We start from the raw sequence: 22,415 nt of genomic DNA, 5'->3' as shown, positions 1-22,415 counted from the left end.
GCTCCGCAGGTGATTTTCTCTCTCCGCCGCCCGGGGTCGCCGTTTTCACCTTCAGAAGTGGATTTCGGCCATCATGGCCCGAGGAGGATGTTTTCAGGCTCCGGACATGAATTTCTGGCGCCGCGGCCCGGGTCGCCGTTTTCGGCTTCAAAACTCGATTTTGGCCATCGCGGCCCGAGTAGGGCATATTCAGGCTCTGGAAGTGATTTTCTCGGTCCGCAGTCCGGGTCGCCGTTTTTGTCTTCAAAAGTCAATTTCGGCCATCGCAGCATGAGGAGGACGTTTTTGGGCTCCGGAGGTGAATTTCTGGCTCCACAGCCCGGGTCTCCGAATCAGGCTTCAAAAGTCGATTTTGGCCATCGCGGCCCGAGTAGGGCGTATTCAGGCTCTGGAAGTGATTTTCTCGGTCCGCAGCCCGGGTCGCCGTTTTCGGCTTCAAAAGTCGATTTCGGCCATCGCGGCCCGAATAGGGCGTTTTCGGGCTCCGCAGGTGATTTTCTCACTCCGCTGCCCGGGTCACCGTTTTCACCTTCAGAAGTGGATTTCGGCCATCATGGCCCGAGGAGGATGTTTTCAGGCTCCGGACATGAATTTCTGGCGCCGCGGCCCGGGTCGCCGTTTTCGGCTTCAAAACTCGATTTTGGCCATCGCGGCCCGAGTAGGGCGTATTCAGGCTCTGGAAGTGATTTTCTCGGTCCGCAGCCCGGGTCGCCGTTTTTGTATTCAAAAGTCAATTTCGGCCATCGCAGCATGAGGAGGACGTTTTTGGGCTCCGGACGTGAATTTCTGGCTCCACAGCCCGGGTCTCCGATTTCGGCTTCAAAAGTCGATTTTGGCCATCGCAGCCCGAGTAGGGCGTTTTCAGGCTCTGGAAGTGATTTTCTCGGTCCGCAGCCCGGGTCGCCGTTTTTGTCTTCAAAAGTCGATTTCGGCCATCGCAGCATGAGGAGGACGTTTTTGGGCTCCGGAGGTGAATTTCTGGCTCCACAGCCCGGGTCTCCGATTCCGGCTTCAAAAGTCGATTTTGGCCATCGCGGCCCGAGTAGGGCGTATTCAGGCTCTGGAAGTGATTTTCTCGGTCCGCAGCCCGGGTCGCCGTTTTCGGCTTCAAAAGTCGATTTCGGCCATCGCGGCCCGAATAGGGCGTTTTCGGGCTCCGCAGGTGATTTTCTCTCTCCGCTGCCCGGGTCACCGTTTTCACCTTCAGAAGTGGATTTCGGCCATCATGGCCCGAGGAGGATGTTTTCAGGCTCCGGACATGAATTTCTGGCGCCGTGGCCCGGGTCGCCGTTTTCGGCTTCAAAACTCGATTTTGGCCATCGCGGCCCGAGTAGGGCGTATTCAGGCTCTGGAAGTGATTTTCTCGGTCCGCAGCCCGGGTCGCCGTTTTTGTCTTCAAAAGTCAATTTCGGCCATCGCAGGATGAGGAGGACGTTTTTGGGCTCCGGAGGTGAATTTCTGGCTCCACAGCCCGGGTCTCCGATTCCGGCTTCAAAAGTCGATTTTGGCCATCGCGGCCCGAGTAGGGCGTATTCAGGCTCTGGAAGTGATTTTCTCGGTCCGCAGCCCGGGTCGCCGTTTTTGTCTTCAAAAGTCAATTTCGGCCATCGCAGCATGAGGAGGACGTTTTTGGGCTCCGGAGGTGAATTAATGGCTCCAAAGCCCGGGTCTCCGATTCCGGCTTCAAAAGTCGATTTTGGCCATCGCGGCCCGAGTAGGGCGTATTCAGGGTCTGGAAGTGATTTTCTCGGTCAGCAGCCCGGGTCGCCGTTTTCGGCTTCAAAAGTCGATTTTGGCCATCACGGCCCGAAGAGGGTGTTTTCGGGCACCGAATGTGGATTTAGGCCTACGAAGCCCGTTTCGACGTTTTCAGCTACAGAAGTCAATTTTGTCCATCGCGGCTTGAGGAGGGCGTTTTCAGGCTCCGAACGTGCATTTTGGCCTCCGAAGCCCGTGTCTCCATTTTTGGCCTCAAAAGTCGATTTCGGTCATCGTGGCACGAGGAGGACGTTTTCGCGCTCTGGATGTGGATTTCTGGCTCCGCAGCCCGGGTCGCCGTTTTCGGCTTCAAAAGTCGATTTCGGCCATCGCGGCCCGAGAAGGGATTTTTCGGGCTCCGCACGTGATTTTCTCGCTCCGCGGCCCGGGTCGCCGTTTTCACCTTCAAAAGTCGATTTCGGCCATCGCGGCCCAGGAAGGGCATTTGCGGGCTCCGCTCGTGATTTTCTCAGTCCTTGGCCCGGGTCGCCATTTTCGGCTTCAAAAGCCGATTTCGGCCATCACGGCCCGAAGAGGGTGTTTTCGGGCAGCGGACGTGGATTTAGGCCTACGAAGCCCGTTTCGACGTTTTCAGCTACAGAAGTCAATTTTGTCCATCGCGGCTTGAGGAGGGCGTTTTCAGGCTCCGAACGTGCATTTTGGCCTCCGAAGCCCGTGTCTCCATTTTTGGCCTCAAAAGTCGATTTCGGTCATCGTGGCACGAGGAGGACGTTTTCGCACTCTGGATGTGGATTTCTGGCTCCGCAGCCCGGGTCGCCGTTTTCGGCTTCAAAAGTCAATTTCGGCCAACGCGGCCCGAGAAGGACTTTTTCGGGCTCCACACGTGATTTTCTCAATCCTTGGCCCGGGTCGCCGTTTTTGTCTTCAAAAGTCAATTTTGGCCATCGCAGCATGAGGAGGACGTTTTTGGGCTCCGGACGTGAATTTATGGCTCCACAGCCCGGGTCTCGGATTCCGGCTTCAAAAGTCGATTTTGGCCATCGCGGCCCGAGTAGGGCGTATTCAGGCTCCGGAAGTGATTTTCTCGGTCCGCAGCCCGGGTCGCCGTTTTTGGCCTCAAAAGTCGATTTTGGCCATCGCGGCCCGAGTAGGGCGTATTCAGGCTCTGGAAGTGATTTTCTCGGTCCGCAGCCCGGGTCGCCGTTTTTGTCTTCAAAAGTCAATTTCGGCCATCGCAGCATGAGGAGGACGTTTTTGGGCTCCGGAGGTGAATTTCTGGCTCCACAGCCCGGGTCTCCGAATCAGGCTTCAAAAGTCGATTTTGGCCATCGCGGCCCGAGTAGGGCGAATTCAGGCTCTGGAAGTGATTTTCTTGGTCCGCAGCCCGGGTTGCCGTTTTCGGCTTCAAAAGTCGATTTCGGCCATCGCGGCCCGAATAGGGCGTTTTCGGGCTTCGCAGGTGATTATCTCACTCCGCTGCCCGGGTCACCGTTTTCACCTTCAGAAGTGGATTTCGGCCATCATGGCCCGAGGAGGATGTTTTCACGCTCCGGACATGAATTTCTGGCGCCGCGGCCCGGGTCGCCGTTTTCGGCTTCAAAACTCGATTTTGGCCATCGCGGCCCGAGTAGGGCGTATTCAGGCTCCGAACGTGCATTTTGGCCTCCGAAGCCCGTGTCTCCATTTTTGGCCTCAAAAGTCGATTTCGGTCATCGTGGCACGAGGAGGACGTTTTCGCGCTCTGGATGTGGATTTCTGGCTCCGCAGCCCGGGTCGCCGTTTTCGGCTTCAAAAGTCGATTTCGGCCATCGCGGCCCGAGAAGGGATTTTTCGGGCTCCACACGTGATTTTCTCGCTCCGCGGCCCGGGTCGCCGTTTTCACCTTCAAAAGTCGATTTCGGCCATCGCGGCCCGAGTAGGGCGTATTCAGGCTCTGGAAGTGATTTTCTCGGTCCGCAGCCCGGGTCGCCGTTTTCGGCTTCAAAAGTCGATTTCGGCCATCACGGCCCGAAGAGGGTGTTTTCGGGCACCGGACGTGGATTTAGGCCTACGAAGCCCGTTTCGACGTTTTCAGCTACAGAAGTCAATTTTGTCCATCGCGGCTTGAGGAGGGCGTTTTCAGGCTCCGAACGTGCATTTTGGCCTCCGAAGCCCGTGTCTCCATTTTTGGCCTCAAAAGTCGATTTCGGTCATCGTGGCACGAGGAGGACGTTTTCGCGCTCTGGATGTGGATTTCTGGCTCCGCAGCCCGGGTCGCCGTTTTCGGCTTCAAAAGTCGATTTTGGCCATCGCGGCCCGAGAAGGGCGTTTTCGGGCTCCGCACGTGATTTTCTCGCTCCGCGGCCCGGGTCGCCGTTTTCGGCTTCAAAAGTCGATTTCGGCCATCGCGGCCCGAATAGGGCGTTTTCGGGCTCCGCAGGTGATTTTCTCACTCCGCTGCCCGGGTCACCGTTTTCACCTTCAGAAGTGGATTTCGGCCATCATGGCCCGAGGAGGATGTTTTCAGGCTCCGGACATGAATTTCTGGCGCCGCGGCCCGGGTCGCCGTTTTCGGCTTCAAAACTCGATTTTGGCCATCGCGGCCCGAGTAGGGCGTATTCAGGCTCTGGAAGTGATTTTCTCGGTCCGCAGCCCGGGTCGCCGTTTTTGTCTTCAAAAGTCAATTTCGGCCATCGCAGCATGAGGAGGACGTTTTTGGGCTCCGGAGGTGAATTTCTGGCTCCACAGCCCGGGTCTCCGATTCCGGCTTCAAAAGTCGATTTTGGCCATCGCGGCCCGAGTAGGGCGTATTCAGGCTCTGGAAGTGATTTTCTCGGTCCGCAGCCCGGGTCGCCGTTTTTGGCTTCAAAAGTCGATTTCGGCCATCGCAGCATGAGGAGGACGTTTTTGGGCTCCGGAGGTGAATTAATGGCTCCAAAGCCCGGGTCTCCGATTCGGGCTTCAAAAGTCGATTTTGGCCATCGCGGCCCGAGTAGGGCGTATTCAGGGTCTGGAAGTGATTTTCTCGGTCAGCAGCCCGGGTCGCCGTTTTCGGCTTCAAAAGTCTATTTTGGCCATCACGGCCCGAAGAGGGTGTTTTCGGGCACCGAATGTGGATTTAGGCCTACGAAGCCCGTTTCGACGTTTTCAGCTACAGAAGTCAATTTTGTCCATCGCGGCTTGAGGAGGGCGTTTTCAGGCTCCGAACGTGCATTTTGGCCTCCGAAGCCCGTGTCTCCATTTTTGGCCTCAAAAGTCGATTTCGGTCATCGTGGCACGAGGAGGACGTTTTCGCGCTCTGGATGTGGATTTCTGGCTCCGCAGCCCGGGTCGCCGTTTTCGGCTTCAAAAGTCGATTTTGGCCATCGCGGCCCGAGAAGGGATTTTTCGGGCTCCACACGTGATTTTCTCGCTCCGCGGCCCGGGTCGCCGTTTTCACCTTCAAAAGTCGATTTCGGCCATCGTGGCCCAGGAAGGGCTTTTTCGGGCTCCGCACGTGATTTTCTCAGTCCTTGGCCCGGGTCGCCGTTTTCGGCTTCAAAAGTCGATTTCGGCCATCACGGCCCGAATAGGGCGTTTTCGGGCACCGGACGTGGATTTAGGCCTACGAAGCCCGTTTCGACGTTTTCAGCTACAGAAGTCAATTTTGTCCATCGCGGCTTGAGGAGGGCGTTTTCAGGCTCCGAACGTGCATTTTGGCCTCCGAAGCCCGTGTCTCCATTTTTGGCCTCAAAAGTCGATTTCGGTCATCGTGGCACGAGGAGGACGTTTTCGCGCTCTGGATGTGGATTTCTGGCTCCGCAGCCCGGGTCGCCGTTTTCGGCTTCAAAAGTCGATTTTGGCCATCGCGGCCCGAGAAGGGCGTTTTCGGGCTCCGGACGTGATTTTCTCGCTCCGCAGCACGGGTCGCCGTTTTTGTCTTCAAAAGTCAATTTCGGCCATCGCAGCATGAGGAGGACGTTTTTGGGCTCCGGACGTGAATTTATGGCTCCACAGCCCGGGTCTCCGATTTCGGCTTCAAAAGTCGATTTTGGCCATCGCGGCCCGAGTAGGGCGTATTCAGGCTCCGGAAGTGATTTTCTCGGTCCGCAGCCCGGGTCGCCGTTTTTGGCCACAAAAGTCGATTTTGGCCATCGCGGCCCGAGTAGGGCGTATTCAGGCTCTGGAAGTGATTTTCTCGGTCCGCAGCCCGGGTCGCCGTTTTTGGCTTCAAAAGTCAATTTCGGCCATCGCAGCATGAGGAGGACGTTTTTGGGCTCCGGAGGTGAATTTCTGGCTCCACAGCCCGGGTCTCCGATTCCGGCTTCAAAAGTCGATTTTGGCCATCGCGGCCCGAGTAGGGCGTATTCAGGCTCTGGAAGTGATTTTCTCGGTCCGCAGCCCGGGTTGCCGTTTTCGGCTTCAAAAGTCGATTTCGGCCATCGCGGCACGAATAGAGCGTTTTCGGGCTTCGCAGGTGATTATCTCACTCCGCAGCCCGGGTCACCGTTTTCGGCTTCAAAAGTCTATTTCGGCCATCACGGCCCGAAGAGGATGTTTTCGGGCACCGGACATGAATTTCTGGCGCCGCGGCCCGTTTCGACGTTTTCAGCTACAGAAGTCGATTTTGTCCATCGCGGCTTGAGGAGGGCGTATTCAGGCTCCGAACGTGCATTTTGGCCTCCGAAGCCCGTGTCTCCATTTTTGGCCTCAAAAGTCGATTTCGGTCATCGTGGCACGAGGAGGACGTTTTCGCGCTCTGGATGTGGATTTCTGGCTCCGCAGCCCGGGTCGCCGTTTTCGGCTTCAAAAGTCGATTTTGGCCATCGCGGCCCGAGAAGGGATTTTTCGGGCTCCACACGTGATTTTCTCGCTCCGCGGCCCGGGTCGCCGTTTTCACCTTCAAAAGTCGATTTCGGCCATCGCAGCCCAGGAAGGGCTTTTGCGGGCTCCGCACGTGATTTTCTCAGTCCTTGGCCCGGGTCGCCGTTTTCGGCTTCAAAAGTCGATTTCGGCCATCGCGGCCCGAATAGGGCGTTTTCGGGCTCCGCAGGTGATTTTCTCACTCCGCCGCCCGGGTCACCGTTTTCACCTTCAGAAGTGGATTTCGGCCATCATGGCCCGAGGAGGATGTTTTCAGGCTCCGGACATGAATTTCTGGCGCCGCGGCCCGGGTCGCCGTTTTCGGCTTCACAACTCGATTTTGGCCATCGCGGCCCGAGTAGGGCGTATTCAGGCTCTGGAAGTGATTTTCTCGGTCCGCAGCCCGGGTCGCCGTTTTTGTCTTCAAAAGTCAATTTCGGCCATCGCAGCATGAGGAGGACGTTTTTGGGCTCCGGAGGTGAATTTCTGGCTCCACAGCCCGGGTCTCCGAATCAGGCTTCAAAAGTCGATTTTGGCCATCGCGGCCCGAGTAGGGCGTATTCAGGCTCTGGAAGTGATTTTCTCGGTCCGCAGCCCGGGTCGCCGTTTTCGGCTTCAAAAGTCGATTTCGGCCATCGCGGCCCGAATAGGGCGTTTTCGGGCTCCGCAGGTGATTTTCTCACTCCGCTGCCCGGGTCACCGTTTTCACCTTCAGAAGTGGATTTCGGCCATCATGGCCCGAGGAGGATGTTTTCAGGCTCCGGACATGAATTTCTGGCGCCGCGGCCCGGGTCGCCGTTTTCGGCTTCAAAACTCGATTTTGGCCATCGCGGCCCGAGTAGGGCGTATTCAGGCTCTGGAAGTGATTTTCTCGGTCCGCAGCCCGGGTCGCCGTTTTTGTCTTCAAAAGTCAATTTCGGCCATCGCAGCATGAGGAGGACGTTTTTGGGCTCCGGAGGTGAATTTCTGGCTCCACAGCCCGGGTCTCCGATTCCGGCTTCAAAAGTCGATTTTGGCCATCGCGGCCCGAGTAGGGCGTATTCAGGGTCTGGAAGTGATTTTCTCGGTCCGCAGCCCGGGTCGCCGTTTTTGGCTTCAAAAGTCGATTTCGGCCATCGCGGCACGAGGATAGCGTTATCGGGCTCGGGACATGGATTACTGGCTCCGCAGCCCGGGTCGCCGTTTTCGGCTTCAAAAGTCTATTTTGGCCATCACGGCCCGAAGAGGGTGTTTTCGGGCACCGAATGTGGATTTAGGCCTACGAAGCCCGTTTCGACGTTTTCAGCTACAGAAGTCAATTTTGTCCATCGCGGCTTGAGGAGGGCGTTTTCAGGCTCCGAACGTGCATTTTGGCCTCCGAAGCCCGTGTCTCCATTTTTGGCCTCAAAAGTCGATTTCGGTCATCGTGGCACGAGGAGGACGTTTTCGCGCTCTGGATGTGGATTTCTGGCTCCGCAGCCCGGGTCGCCGTTTTCGGCTTCAAAAGTCGATTTTGGCCATCGCGGCCCGAGAAGGGATTTTTCGGGCTCCACACGTGATTTTCTCGCTCCGCGGCCCGGGTCGCCGTTTTCACCTTCAAAAGTCGATTTCGGCCATCGTGGCCCAGGAAGGGCTTTTTCGGGCTCCGCACGTGATTTTCTCAGTCCTTGGCCCGGGTCGCCGTTTTCGGCTTCAAAAGTCGATTTCGGCCATCGCGGCCCGAATAGGGCGTTTTCGGGCTCCGGACGTGGATTTAGGCCTACGAAGCCTGTTTCGACGTTCTCAGCTACAGAAGTCAATTTTGTCCATCGCGGCTTGAGGAGGGCGTTTTCAGGCTCCGAACGTGCATTTTGGCCTCCGAAGCCCGTGTCTCCATTTTTGGCCTCAAAAGTCGATTTCGGCCATCGTGGCACGAGGAGGACGTTTTCGCGCTCTGGAGGTGGATTTCTGGCTCCGCAGCCCGGGTCGCCGTTTTCGGCTTCAAAAGTCGATTTCGGCCATCGCGGCCCGAGGAGGGATTTTTCGGGCTCCGGACGTGATTTTCTCGCTCCGCGGCACGGGTCGCCATTTTTGTCTTCAAAAGTCAATTTCGGCCATCGCAGCATGAGTAGGACGTTTTTGGGCTCCGGAGGTGAATTTATGGCTCCACAGCCCGGGTCTCCGATTCCGGCTTCAAAAGTCGATTTTGGCCATCGCGGCCCGAGTAGGATGTTTTCAGGCTCCGGAAGTGATTTTCTCGGTCCGCGGCCCGGGTCGCCGTTTTTGGCCTCAAAACTCGATTTTGGCCATCGCGGCCCGAGTAGGGCGTATTCAGGCTCTGGAAGTGATTTTCTCGGTCCGCAGCCCGGGTCGCCGTTTTTGTCTTCAAAAGTCAATTTCGGCCATCGCAGCATGAGGAGGACGTTTTTGGGCTCCGGAGGTGAATTTCTGGCTCCACAGCCCGGGTCTCCGAATCAGGCTTCAAAAGTCGATTTTGGCCATCGCGGCCCGAGTAGGGCGTATTCAGGCTCTGGAAGTGATTTTCTCGGTCCGCAGCCCGGGTTGCCGTTTTCGGCTTCAAAAGTCGATTTCGGCCATCGCGGCCCGAATAGGGCGTTTTCGGGCTTCGCAGGTGATTATCTCACTCCGCAGCCCGGGTCACCGTTTTCGGCTTCAAAAGTCTATTTCGGCCATCACGGCCCGAAGAGGATGTTTTCGGGCTCCGGACATGGATTTCTGGCGCCGCGGCCCGTTTCGACGTTTTCAGCTACAGAAGTCGATTTTGTCCATCGCGGCTTGAGGAGGGCGTATTCAGGCTCCGAACGTGCATTTTGGCCTCCGAAGCCCGTGTCTCCATTTTTGGCCTCAAAAGTCGATTTCGGTCATCGTGGCACGAGGAGGACGTTTTCGCGCTCTGGATGTGGATTTCTGGCTCCGCAGCCCGGGTCGCCGTTTTCGGCTTCAAAAGTCGATTTTGGCCATCGCGGCCCGAGAAGGGATTTTTCGGGCTCCACACGTGATTTTCTCGCTCCGCGGCCCGGGTCGCCGTTTTCACCTTCAAAAGTCGATTTCGGCCATCGCAGCCCAGGAAGGGCTTTTGCGGGCTCCGCACGTGATTTTCTCAGTCCTTGGCCCGGGTCGCCGTTTTCGGCTTCAAAAGTCGATTTCGGCCATCGCGGCCCGAATAGGGCGTTTTCGGGCTCCGCAGGTGATTTTCTCACTCCGCCGCCCGGGTCACCGTTTTCACCTTCAGAAGTGGATTTCGGCCATCATGGCCCGAGGAGGATGTTTTCAGGCTCCGGACATGAATTTCTGGCGCCGCGGCCCGGGTCGCCGTTTTCGGCTTCACAACTCGATTTTGGCCATCGCGGCCCGAGTAGGGCGTATTCAGGCTCTGGAAGTGATTTTCTCGGTCCGCAGCCCGGGTCGCCGTTTTTGTCTTCAAAAGTCAATTTCGGCCATCGCAGCATGAGGAGGACGTTTTTGGGCTCCGGAGGTGAATTTCTGGCTCCAGAGCCCGGATCTCCGAATCAGGCTTCAAAAGTCGATTTTGGCCATCGCGGCCCGAGTAGGGCGTATTCAGGCTCTGGAAGTGATTTTCTCGGTCCGCAGCCCGGGTCACCGTTTTCGGCTTCAAAAGTCGATTTCGGCCATCGCGGCCCGAATAGGGCGTTTTCGGGCTCCGCAGGTGATTTTCTCACTCCGCTGCCCGGGTCACCGTTTTCACCTTCAGAAGTGGATTTCGGCCATCATGGCCCGAGGAGGATGTTTTCAGGCTCCGGACATGAATTTCTGGCGCCGCGGCCCGGGTCGCCGTTTTCGGCTTCAAAACTCGATTTTGGCCATCGCGGCCCGAGTAGGGCGTATTCAGGCTCTGGAAGTGATTTTCTCGGTCCGCAGCCCGGGTCGCCGTTTTTGTCTTCAAAAGTCAATTTCGGCCATCGCAGCATGAGGAGGACGTTTTTGGGCTCCGGAGGTGAATTTCTGGCTCCACAGCCCGGGTCTCCGATTCCGGCTTCAAAAGTCGATTTTGGCCATCGCGGCCCGAGTAGGGCGTATTCAGGGTCTGGAAGTGATTTTCTCGGTCCGCAGCCCGGGTCGCCGTTTTTGGCTTCAAAAGTCGATTTCGGCCATCGCGGCACGAGGATAGCGTTATCGGGCTCGGGACATGGATTACTGGCTCCGCAGCCCGGGTCGCCGTTTTCGGCTTCAAAAGTCTATTTTGGCCATCACGGCCCGAAGAGGGTGTTTTCGGGCACCGAATGTGGATTTAGGCCTACGAAGCCCGTTTCGACGTTTTCAGCTACAGAAGTCAATTTTGTCCATCGCGGCTTGAGGAGGGCGTTTTCAGGCTCCGAACGTGCATTTTGGCCTCCGAAGCCCGTGTCTCCATTTTTGGCCTCAAAAGTCGATTTCGGTCATCGTGGCACGAGGAGGACGTTTTCGCGCTCTGGATGTGGATTTCTGGCTCCGCAGCCCGGGTCGCCGTTTTCGGCTTCAAAAGTCGATTTTGGCCATCGCGGCCCGAGAAGGGATTTTTCGGGCTCCACACGTGATTTTCTCGCTCCGCGGCCCGGGTCGCCGTTTTCACCTTCAAAAGTCGATTTCGGCCATCGCAGCCCAGGAAGGGCTTTTGCGGGCTCCGCACGTGATTTTCTCAGTCCTTGGCCCGGGTCGCCGTTTTCGGCTTCAAAAGTCGATTTCGGCCATCGCGGCCCGAATAGGGCGTTTTCGGGCTCCGCAGGTGATTTTCTCTCTCCGCCGCCCGGGGTCACCGTTTTCACCTTCAGAAGTGGATTTCGGCCATCATGGCCCGAGGAGGATGTTTTCAGGCTCCGGACATGAATTTCTGGCGCCGCGGCCCGGGTCGCCGTTTTCGGCTTCACAACTCGATTTTGGCCATCGCGGCCCGAGTAGGGCGTATTCAGGCTCTGGAAGTGATTTTCTCGGTCCGCAGCCCGGGTCGCCGTTTTTGTCTTCAAAAGTCAATTTCGGCCATCGCAGCATGAGGAGGACGTTTTTGGGCTCCGGAGGTGAATTTCTGGCTCCACAGCCCGGGTCTCCGAATCAGGCTTCAAAAGTCGATTTTGGCCATCGCGGCCCGAGTAGGGCGTATTCAGGCTCTGGAAGTGATTTTCTCGGTCCGCAGCCCGGGTCGCCGTTTTCGGCTTCAAAAGTCGATTTCGGCCATCGCGGCCCGAATAGGGCGTTTTCGGGCTCCGCAGGTGATTTTCTCACTCCGCTGCCCGGGTCACCGTTTTCACCTTCAGAAGTGGATTTCGGCCATCATGGCCCGAGGAGGATGTTTTCAGGCTCCGGACATGAATTTCTGGCGCCGCGGCCCGGGTCGCCGTTTTCGGCTTCAAAACTCGATTTTGGCCATCGCGGCCCGAGTAGGGCGTATTCAGGCTCTGGAAGTGATTTTCTCGGTCCGCAGCCCGGGTCGCCGTTTTTGTCTTCAAAAGTCAATTTCGGCCATCGCAGCATGAGGAGGACGTTTTTGGGCTCCGGAGGTGAATTTCTGGCTCCACAGCCCGGGTCTCCGATTCCGGCTTCAAAAGTCGATTTTGGCCATCGCGGCCCGAGTAGGGCGTATTCAGGCTCTGGAAGTGATTTTCTCGGTCCGCAGCCCGGGTCGCCGTTTTCGGCTTCAAAAGTCGATTTCGGCCATCACGGCCCGAAGAGGGTGTTTTCGGGCACCGGACGTGGATTTAGGCCTACGCAGCTCGTTTCAACGTTTTCAACTACAGAAGTCAATTTTGTCCATCGCGGGTTGAGGAGGGCGTTTTCAGCCTCCGAACGTGCATTTTGGCCTCCGAAGCCCGTGTCTCCATTTTTGGCCTCAAAAGTCGATTTCGGTCATCGCAGCATGAGGAGGACGTTTTTGGGCTCCGGAGGTGTATTTCTGGCTCCACAGCCCGGGTCTCCGATTTCGGCTTCAAAAGTCGATTTTGGCCATCGCGGCCCGAGTAGGGCGTATTCAGGCTCTGGAAGTGATTTTCTCGGTCCGCAGCCCGGGTCGCCGTTTTCGGCTTCAAAAGTCGATTTCGGCCATCGCGGCCCGAATAGGGCGTTTTCGGGCTCCGCAGGTGATTTTCTCACTCCGCTGCCCGGGTCACCGTTTTCACCTTCAGAAGTGGATTTCGGCCATCATGGCCCGAGGAGGATGTTTTCAGCCTCCGGACATGAATTTCTGGCGCCGCGGCCCGGGTCGCCGTTTTCGGCTTCAAAACTCGATTTTGGCCATCGCGGCCCGAGTAGGGCGTATTCAGGCTCTGGAAGTGATTTTCTCGGTCCGCAGCCCGGGTCGCCGTTTTTGTCTTCAAAAGTCAATTTCGGCCATCGCAGCATGAGGAGGACGTTTTTGGGCTCCGGAGGTGAATTTCTGGCTCCACAGCCCGGGTCTCCGATTCCGGCTTCAAAAGTCGATTTTGGCCATCGCGGCCCGAGTAGGGCGTATTCAGGCTCTGGAAGTGATTTTCTCGGTCCGCAGCCCGGGTCGCCATTTTCGCCTTCAAAAGTCGATTTCGGCCATCACGGCCCGAAGAGGGTGTTTTCGGGCACCGGACGTGGATTTAGGCCTACGCAGCTCGTTTCGACGTTTTCAACTACAGAAGTCAATTTTGTCCATCGCGGGTTGAGGAGGGTGTTTTCAGCCTCCGAACGTGCATTTTGGCCTCCGAAGCCCGTGTCTCCATTTTTGGCCTCAAAAGTCGATTTCGGTCATCATGGCGCGAGGAGGACGTTTTCACGCTCTGGATGTGTATTTCTGGCTCCGCAGCCCGGGTCGCCATTTTCACCTTCAAAAGTCGATTTTGGCCATCGCGGCCCGAGAAGGGCTTTTTCGGGCTCCGGACGTGATTTTTTCGCTCCGCGGCCCGGGTCGCCATTTTGACCTTCAAAAGTCAATTTTGGCCATCGCGGCCCGAATAGGGCGTTTTCGGGCTCCGCAGGTGATTTTCTCTCTCCGCCGCCCGGGGTCTCCGTTTTCACCTTCAGAAGTGGATTTCGGCCATCATGGCCCGAGGAGGATGTTTTCAGGCTCCGGACATGAATTTCTGGCGCCGCGGCCCGGGTCGCCGTTTTCGGCTTCAAAACTCGATTTTGGCCATCGCGGCCCGAGTAGGGCGTATTCAGGCTCTGGAAGTGATTTTCTCGGTCCGCAGCCCGGGTCGCCGTTTTTGTCTTCAAAAGTCAATTTCGGCCATCGCAGCATGAGGAGGACGTTTTTGGGCTCCGGAGGTGAATTTCTGGCTCCACAGCCCGGGTCTCCGATTCCGGCTTCAAAAGTCGATTTTGGCCATCGCGGCCCGAGTAGGGCGTATTCAGGCTCTGGAAGTGATTTTCTCGGTCCGCAGCCCGGGTCGCCGTTTTCGCCTTCAAAAGTCGATTTCGGCCATCACGGCCCGAAGAGGGTGTTTTCGGGCACCGGACGTGGATTTAGGCCTACGCAGCTCGTTTCGACGTTTTCAACTACAGAAGTCAATTTTGTCCATCGCGGGTTGAGGAGGGCGTTTTCAGCCTCCCAACGTGCATTTTGGCCTCCGAAGCCCGTGTCTCCATTTTTGGCCTCAAAAGTCGATTTCGGTCATCGTGGCGCGAGGAGGACGTTTTCACGCTCTGGATGTGTATTTCTGGCTCCGCAGCCCGGGTCGCCATTTTCACCTTCAAAAGTCGATTTCGGCCATCGCGGCCCGAGAAGGGCTTTTTCGGGCTCCGCACGTGATTTTTTCGCTCCGTGGCCCGGGTCGCCATTTTGACCTTCAAAAGTCAATTTTGGCCATCGCGGCCCGAATAGGGCGTTTTCGGGCTCCGCAGGTGATTTTCTCTCTCCGCCGCCCGGGGTCACCGTTTTCACCTTCAGAAGTGGATTTCGGCCATCATGGCCCGAGGAGGATGTTTTCAGGCTCCGGACATGAATTTCTGGCGCCGCGGCCCGGGTCGCCGTTTTCGGCTTCACAACTCGATTTTGGCCATCGCGGCCCGAGTAGGGCGTATTCAGGCTCTGGAAGTGATTTTCTCGGTCCGCAGCCCGGGTCGCCGTTTTTGTCTTCAAAAGTCAATTTCGGCCATCGCAGCATGAGGAGGACGTTTTTGGGCTCCGGAGGTGAATTTCTGGCTCCACAGCCCGGGTCTCCGAATCAGGCTTCAAAAGTCGATTTTGGCCATCGCGGCCCGAGTAGGGCGTATTCAGGCTCTGGAAGTGATTTTCTCGGTCCGCAGCCCGGGTCGCCGTTTTCGGCTTCAAAAGTCGATTTCGGCCATCGCGGCCCGAATAGGGCGTTTTCGGGCTCCGCAGGTGATTTTCTCACTCCGCTGCCCGGGTCACCGTTTTCACCTTCAGAAGTGGATTTCGGCCATCATGGCCCGAGGAGGATGTTTTCAGGCTCCGGACATGAATTTCTGGCGCCGCTTTCGGCTTCAAAACTCGATTTTGGCCATCGCGGCCCGAGTAGGGCGTATTCAGGCTCTGGAAGTGATTTTCTCGGTCCGCAGCCCGGGTCGCCGTTTTTGTCTTCAAAAGTCAATTTCGGCCATCGCAGCATGAGGAGGACGTTTTTGGGCTCCGGAGGTGAATTTCTGGCTCCACAGCCCGGGTCTCCGATTCCGGCTTCAAAAGTCGATTTTGGCCATCGCGGCCCGAGTAGGGCGTATTCAGGCTCTGGAAGTGATTTTCTCGGTCCGCAGCCCGGGTCGCCGTTTTCACCTTCAAAAGTCGATTTCGGCCATCACGGCCCGAAGAGGGTGTTTTCGGGCACCGGACGTGGATTTAGGCCTACGCAGCTCGTTTCGACGTTTTCAACTACAGAAGTCAATTTTGTCCATCGCGGGTTGAGGAGGGCGTTTTCAGCCTCCGAACGTGCATTTTGGCCTCCGCAGCCCGGGTCGCCATTTTCACCTTCAAAAGTCGATTTCGGCCATCGCGGCCCGAGAAGGGCTTTTTCGGGCTCCGGACGTGATTTTTTCGCTCCGCGGCCCGGGTCGCCATTTTGACCTTCAAAAGTCAATTTTGGCCATCGCGGCGTTTTCGGGCTCCGCAGGTGATTTTCTCTCTCCGCCGCCCGGGGTCACCGTTTTCACCTTCAGAAGTGGATTTCGGCCATCATGGCCCGAGGAGGATGTTTTCAGGCTCCGGACATGAATTTCTGGCGCCGCGGCCCGGGTCGCCGTTTTCGGCTTCAAAACTCGATTTTGGCCATCGCGGCCCGAGTAGGGCGTATTCAGGCTCTGGAAGTGATTTTCTCGGTCCGCAGCCCGGGTCGCCGTTTTTGTCTTCAAAAGTCAATTTCGGCCATCGCAGCATGAGGAGGACGTTTTTGGGCTCCGGAGGTGAATTTCTGGCTCCACAGCCCGGGTCTCCGAATCAGGCTTCAAAAGTCGATTTTGGCCATCGCGGCCCGAGTAGGGCGTATTCAGGCTCTGGAAGTGATTTTCTCGGTCCGCAGCCCGGGTCGCCGTTTTCGGCTTCAAAAGTCGATTTCGGCCATCGCGGCCCGAATAGGGCGTTTTCGGGCTCCGCAGGTGATTTTCTCACTCCGCTGCCCGGGTCACCGTTTTCACCTTCAGAAGTGGATTTCGGCCATCATGGCCCGAGGAGGATGTTTTCAGGCTCCGGACATGAATTTCTGGCGCCGCTTTCGGCTTCAAAACTCGATTTTGGCCATCGCGGCCCGAGTAGGGCGTATTCAGGCTCCGGAAGTGATTTTCTCGGTCCGCAGCCCGGGTCGCCGTTTTTGTCTTCAAAAGTCAATTTCGGCCATCGCAGCATGAGGAGGACGTTTTTGGGCTCCGGAGGTGAACTTCTGGCTCCACAGCCCGGGTCTCCGATTCCGGCTTCAAAAGTCGATTTTGGCCATCGCGGCCCGAGTAGGGCGTATTCAGGCTCTGGAAGTGATTTTCTCGGTCCGCAGCCCGGGTCGCCGTTTTCGCCTTCAAAAGTCGATTTCGGCCATCACGGCCCGAAGAGGGTGTTTTCGGGCACCGGACGTGGATTTAGGCCTACGCAGCTCGTTTCGACGTTTTCAACTACAGAAGTCAATTTTGTCCATCGCGGGTGGAGGAGGGCGTTTTCAGCCTCCGAACGTGCATTTTGGCCTCCGAAGCCCGTGTCTCCATTTTTGGCCTCAAAAGTCGATTTCGGTCATCGTGGCGCGAGGAGGACGTTTTCACGCTCTGGATGTGTATTTCTGGCTCCGCAGCCCGGGTCGCCATTTTCACCTTCAAAAGTCGATTTCGGCCATCGCGGCCCGAGAAGGGCTTTTTCGGGCTCCGCACGTGATTTTTTCGCTCCGCGGCCCGGGTCGCCATTTTGACCTTCAAAAGTCAATTTTGGCCATCGCGGCCCGAATAGGGCATTTTCGGGCTCCGCAGGTGATTTTCTCTCTCCGCCGCCCGGGGTCACCGTTTTCACCTTCAGAAGTGGATTTCGGCCATCATGGCCCGAGGAGGATGTTTTCAGGCTCCGGACATGAATTTCTGGCGCCGCAGCCCGGGTCGCCGTTTTCGGCTTCAAAACACGATTTTGGCCATCGCGGCCCGAGTAGGGCGTATTCAGGCTCTGGAAGTGATTTTCTCGGTCCGCAGCCCGGGTCGCCGTTTTTGTCTTCAAAAGTCAATTTCGGCCATCGCAGCATGAGGAGGACGTTTTTGGGCTCCGGAGGTGAATTTCTGGCTCCACAGCCCGGGTCTCCGAATCAGGCTTCAAAAGTCGATTTTGGCCATCGCGGCCCGAGTAGGGCGTATTCAGGCTCTGGAAGTGATTTTCTCGGTCCGCAGCCCGGGTCGCCGTTTTCGGCTTCAAAAGTCGATTTCGGCCATCGCGGCCCGAATAGGGCGTTTTCGGGCTCAGCAGGTGATTTTCTCACTCCGCTGCCCGGGTCACCGTTTTCACCTTCAGAAGTGGATTTCGGCCATCATGGCCCGAGGAGGATGTTTTCAGGCTCCGGACATGAATTTCTGGCGCCGCGGCCCGGGTCGCCGTTTTCGGCTTCAAAACTCGATTTTGGCCATCGCGGCCCGAGTAGGGCGTATTCAGGCTCTGGAAGTGATTTTCTCGGTCCGCAGCCCGGGTCGCCGTTTTTGTCTTCAAAAGTCAATTTCGGCCATCGCAGCATGAGGAGGACGTTTTTGGGCTCCGGAGGTGAATTTCTGGCTCCACAGCCCGGGTCTCCGATTCCGGCTTCAAAAGTCGATTTTGGCCATCGCGGGCCGAGTAGGGCGTATTCAGGCTCTGGAAGTGATTTTCTCGGTCCGCAGCCCGGGTCGCCGTTTTCGCCTTCAAAAGTCGATTTCGGCCATCACGGCCCGAAGAGGGTGTTTTCGGGCACCGGACGTGGATTTAGGCCTACGCAGCTCGTTTCGACGTTTTCAACTACAGAAGTCAATTTTGTCCATCGCGGGTTGAGGAGGGCGTTTTCAGCCTCCGAACGTGCATTTTGGCCTCCGAAGCCCGTGTCTCCATTTTTGGCCTCAAAAGTCGATTTCGGCCATCGCGGCATGAGGAGGACGTTTTCGGGCTCCGGACGTGATTTTCTCGCTCCGCAGCCCGGGTCGCCGTTTTCACCTTCAAAAGTCGATTTTGGCCATCGCGGCCCGAGTAGGGCGTATTCAGGCTCTGGAAGTGATTTTCTCGGTCCGCAGCCCGGGTCGCCGTTTTCGGCTTCAAAAGTCGATTTCGGCCATCGCGGCCCGAATAGGGCGTTTTCGGGCTCCGCAGGTGATTTTCTCACTCCGCTGCCCGGGTCACCGTTTTCACCTTCAGAAGTGGATTTCGGCCATCATGGCCCGAGGAGGATGTTTTCAGGCTCCGGACATGAATTTCTGGCGCCGGGGCCCGGGTCGCCGTTTTCGGCTTCAAAACTCGATTTTGGCCATCGCGGCCCGAGTAGGGCGTATTCAGGCTCTGGAAGTGATTTTCTCGGTCCGCAGCCCGGGTCGCCGTTTTTGTCTTCAAAAGTCAATTTCGGCCATCGCAGCATGAGGAGGACGTTTTTGGGCTCCGGAGGTGAATTTCTGGCTCCACAGCCCGGGTCTCCGATTCCGGCTTCAAAAGTCGATTTCGGCCATCGCGGCATGAGGAGGACGTTTTTGGGCTCCGGAGGTGAATTTCTGGCTCCACAGCCCGGGTCTCCGATTCCGGCTTCAAAGTCGATTTTGGCCATCGCGGCCCGAGTAGGGCGTATTCAGGCTCTGGAAGTGATTTTCTCGGTCCGCAGCCCGGGTCGCCGTTTTCGCCTTCAAAAGTCGATTTCGGCCATCACGGCCCGAAGAGGGTGTTTTCGGGCACCGGATGTGGATTTAGGCCTACGAAGCCCGTTTCGACGTTTTCAGCTACAGAAGTCAATTTTGTCCATCGCGGCTTGAGGAGGGCGTTTTCAGGCTCCGAACGTGCATTTTGGCCTCCGAAGCCCGTGTCTCCATTTTTGGCCTCAAAAGTCGATTTCGGTCATCGTGGCACGAGGAGGACGTTTTCGCGCTCTGGATGTGGATTTCTGACTCCGCAGCCCGGGTCGCCGTTTTCGGCTTCAAAAGTCAATTTCGGCCATCGCGGCCCGAGAAGGGATTTTTCGGGCTCCGGACGTGATTTTCTCGCTCCGCGGCCCGGGTCGCCGTTTTCACCTTCAAAAGTCGATTTTGGCCATCGCGGCCCGAGTAGGGCGTATTCAGGCTCTGGAAGTGATTTTCTCGGTCCGCAGCCCGGGTCGCCGTTTTCGGCTTCAAAAGTCGATTTCGGCCATCGCGGCCCGAATAGGGCGTTTTTGGGCTCCGCAGGTGATTTTCTCACTCCGCTGCCCGGGTCACCGTTTTCACCTTCAGAAGAGGATTTCGGCCATCATGGCCCGAGGATGATGTTTTCAGGCTCTGGACATGAATTTCTGGCGCCGCGGCCCGGGTCGCCGTTTTCGGCTTCAAAACTCGATTTTGGCCATCGCGGCCCGAGTAGGGCGTATTCAGGCTCTGGAAGTGATTTTCTCGGTCCGCAGCCCGGGTCGCCGTTTTTGTCTTCAAAAGTCAATTTCGGCCATCGCAGCATGAGGAGGACGTTTTTGGGCTCCGGAGGTGAATTTCTGGCTCCACAGCCCGGGTCTCCGATTCCGGCTTCAAAAGTCGATTTTGGCCATCGCGGCCCGAGTAGGGCGTATTCAGGCTCTGGAAGTGATTTTCTCGGTCCGCAGCCCGGGTCGCCGTTTTCGCCTTCAAAAGTCGATTTCGGCCATCACGGCCCGAAGAGGGTGTTTTCGGGCACCGGACGTGGATTTAGGCCTACGCAGCTCGTTTCGACGTTTTCAACTACAGAAGTCAATTTTGTCCATCGCGGGTTGAGGAGGGCGTTTTCAGGCTCCGAACGTGCATTTTGGCCTCCGAAGCCCGTGTCTCCATTTTTGGCCTCAAAAGTCGATTTCGGCCATCGCGGCCCGAGAAGGGATTTTTCGGGCTCCGGACGTGATTTTCTCGCTCCGCGGCCCGGGTCGCCGTTTTCACCTTCAAAAGTCGATTTTGGCCATCGCGGCCCGAGTAGGGCGTATTCAGGCTCTGGAAGTGATTTTCTCGGTCCGCAGCCCGGGTCGCCGTTTTCGGCTTCAAAAGTCGATTTCGGCCATCGCGGCCCGAATAGGGCGTTTTCGGGCTCCGCAGGTGATTTTCTCACTCCGCTGCCCGGGTCACCGTTTTCACCTTCAGAAGTGGATTTCGGCCATCATGGCCCGAGGATGATGTTTTCAGGCTCCGGACATGAATTTCTGGCGCCGGGGCCCGGGTCGCCGTTTTCGGCTTCAAAACTCGATTTTGGCCATCGCGGCCCGAGTAGGGCGTATTCAGGCTCTGGAAGTGATTTTCTCGGTCCGCAGCCCGGGTCGCCGTTTTTGTCTTCAAAAGTCAATTTCGGCCATCGCAGCATGAGGAGGACGTTTTTGGGCTCCGGAGGTGAATTAATGGCTCCGAAGCCCGGGTCTCCGATTCCGGCTTCAAAAGTCGATTTTGGCCATCGCGGCCCGAGTAGGGCGTATTCAGGGTCTGGAAGTGATTTTCTCGGTCAGCAGCCCGGGTCGCCGTTTTCGGCTTCAAAAGTCTATTTTGGCCATCACGGCCCGAAGAGGGTGTTTTCGGGCACCGAATGTGGATTTAGGCCTACGAAGCCCGTTTCGACGTTTTCAGCTACAGAAGTCAATTTTGTCCATCGCGGCTTGAGGAGGGCGTTTTCAGGCTCCGAACGTGCATTTTGGCCTCCGAAGCCCGTGTCTCCATTTTTGGCCTCAAAAGTCGATTTCGGTCATCGTGGCACGAGGAGGACGTTTTCGCGCTCTGGATGTGGATTTCTGACTCCGCAGCCCGGGTCGCCGTTTTCGGCTTCAAAAGTCGATTTCGGCCATCGCGGCCCGAGAAGGGATTTTTCGGGCTCCACACGTGATTTTCTCGCTCCGCGGCCCGGGTCGCCGTTTTCACCTTCAAAAGTCGATTTCGGCCATCGTGGCCCAGGAAGGGCTTTTTCGGGTTCCGCACGTGATTTTCTCAGTCCTTGGCCCGGGTCGCCGTTTTCGGCTTCAAAAGTCGATTTCGGCCATCATGGCCCGAATAGGGCGTTTTCGGGCACCGGACGTGGATTTAGGCCTACGAAGCCTGTTTCGACGTTTTCAGCTACAGAAGTCAATTTTGTCCATCGCGGCTTGAGGAGGGCGTTTTCAGGCTCCGAACGTGCATTTTGGCCTCCGAAGCCCGTGTCTCCATTTTTGGCCTCAAAAGTCGATTTCGGTCATCGTGGCACGAGGAGGACTTTTTCGCGCTCTGGATGTGGATTTCTGGCTCCGCAGCCCGGGTCGCCGTTTTCGGCTTCAAAAGTCGATTTCGGCCATCGCGGCCCGAGAAGGGATTTTTCGGGCTCCGCACGTGATTTTCTCGCTCCGCGGCACGGGTCGCCGTTTTTGTCTTCAAAAGTCAATTTTGGCCATCGCAGCATGAGTAGGACGTTTTTGGGCTCCGGACGTGAATTTATGGCTCCACAGCCCGGGTCTCCGATTCCGGCTTCAAAAGTCGATTTTGGCCATCGCGGCCCGAGTAGGGCGTATTCAGGCTCCGGAAGTGATTTTCTCGGTCCGCAGCCCGGGTCGCCGTTTTTGGCCTCAAAAGTCGATTTTGGCCATCGCGGCCCGAGTAGGGCGTATTCAGGCTCTGGAAGTGATTTTCTCGGTCCGCAGCCCGGGTCGCCGTTTTTGTCTTCAAAAGTCAATTTCGGCCATCGCAGCATGAGGAGGACGTTTTTGGGCTCCGGAGGTGAATTTCTGGCTCCACAGCCCGGGTCTCCGAATCAGGCTTCAAAAGTCGATTTTGGCCATCGCGGCCCGAGTAGGGCGAATTCAGGCTCTGGAAGTGATTTTCTTGGTCCGCAGCCCGGGTTGCCGTTTTCGGCTTCAAAAGTCGATTTCGACCATCGCGGCCCGAATAGGGCGTTTTCGGGCTTCGCAGGTGATTATCTCACTCCGCTGCCCGGGTCACCGTTTTCACCTTCAGAAGTGGATTTCGGCCATCATGGCCCGAGGAGGATGTTTTCACGCTCCGGACATGAATTTCTGGCGCCGCGGCCCGGGTCGCCGTTTTCGGCTTCAAAACTCGATTTTGGCCATCGCGGCCCGAGTAGGGCGTATTCAGGCTCCGAACGTGCATTTTGGCCTCCGAAGCCCGTGTCTCCATTTTTGGCCTCAAAAGTCGATTTCGGTCATCGTGGCACGAGGAGGACGTTTTCGCGCTCTGGATGTGGATTTCTGGCTCCGCAGCCCGGGTCGCCGTTTTCGGCTTCAAAAGTCGATTTCGGCCATCGCGGCCCGAGAAGGGATTTTTCGGGCTCCACACGTGATTTTCTCGCTCCGCGGCCCGGGTCGCCGTTTTCACCTTCAAAAGTCGATTTCGGCCATCGCAGCCCAGGA

This window comes from Pelodiscus sinensis, chromosome 1 (assembly GCF_052426305.1).
Source record: "Pelodiscus sinensis isolate ZL-2025 chromosome 1, ASM5242630v1, whole genome shotgun sequence".
Taxonomy (NCBI): domain Eukaryota; kingdom Metazoa; phylum Chordata; order Testudines; family Trionychidae; genus Pelodiscus; species Pelodiscus sinensis.
The sequence above is the reverse complement of the archived record's forward strand: the minus strand, read 5'-3'. Positions refer to the sequence as shown.